We start from the raw sequence: 847 nt of genomic DNA, 5'->3' as shown, positions 1-847 counted from the left end.
AGTACAAACTACAAAGTGCCTCATGATACAAATTACAAAGTGCATTCACATAATCACATGGCCTTTCAGTGACCTAGCCCAACAACTAGGCCCATCAGTGTTTGGTTTGCGTATTGACAATACTTCAATCTCCACCATTTAGACTTAGCTTAGTAAAGCTTGTCGAAGAAGTATTTGTGTTTTTTAAAGCATTTTGTGTTTTGGTAACTCATAAAACTTTATTTGTGTTTGTAGTTTTTAAAAGATTAGAATACTTTTGAAAGCATATAAAATAGAATTTTTTAAAGTTGACTTGTACTTTTCAAAATTTAAAAATTTAATATAATCTTATATGTTAACTAATTTTTAAATTTGATGATTATATTTATATCTATTATAGTATTTTTAAATTTTAAAATCTATTTTACCAAACACAATTAATGTTGTTTGTATTTATTGAAAGCTATTTTTAATTTGATTTACCAAGCATAAATACTACAACTTTTAAAAAGCCATCTTTTAAAAGTTAACTTTTATAAATTACTTTTGAAAAGTAAAAATTTTACCAAACTAAGTCTTAGCGTGTGTTTGGATTGGATTTTTAAATTGAGATTTGAATAAAAGTGATTTTATAGAATTAATTTTAGGTAAGAATGAATTTATGTTAACATAATTTATATTTGGTAATTTTATATTAAAATTAATTTAATAAAATAAATATTATTTAAATAATATTAATTAAAATTATTTTTAGATAAATAATTATTAAAAAAATATATTATTAAATTATAATATTATTTTTTTAAGTATGTTTAATTTTTTTATATTTTTTAGTATATTTTTTATATAATATTTTTTTTAGTATTCT

This window comes from Arachis ipaensis, chromosome B06 (assembly GCF_000816755.2).
Source record: "Arachis ipaensis cultivar K30076 chromosome B06, Araip1.1, whole genome shotgun sequence".
In the NCBI taxonomy this organism is placed as follows: Eukaryota; Viridiplantae; Streptophyta; class Magnoliopsida; order Fabales; family Fabaceae; genus Arachis; species Arachis ipaensis.
This window is presented reverse-complemented; position numbering follows the sequence as displayed.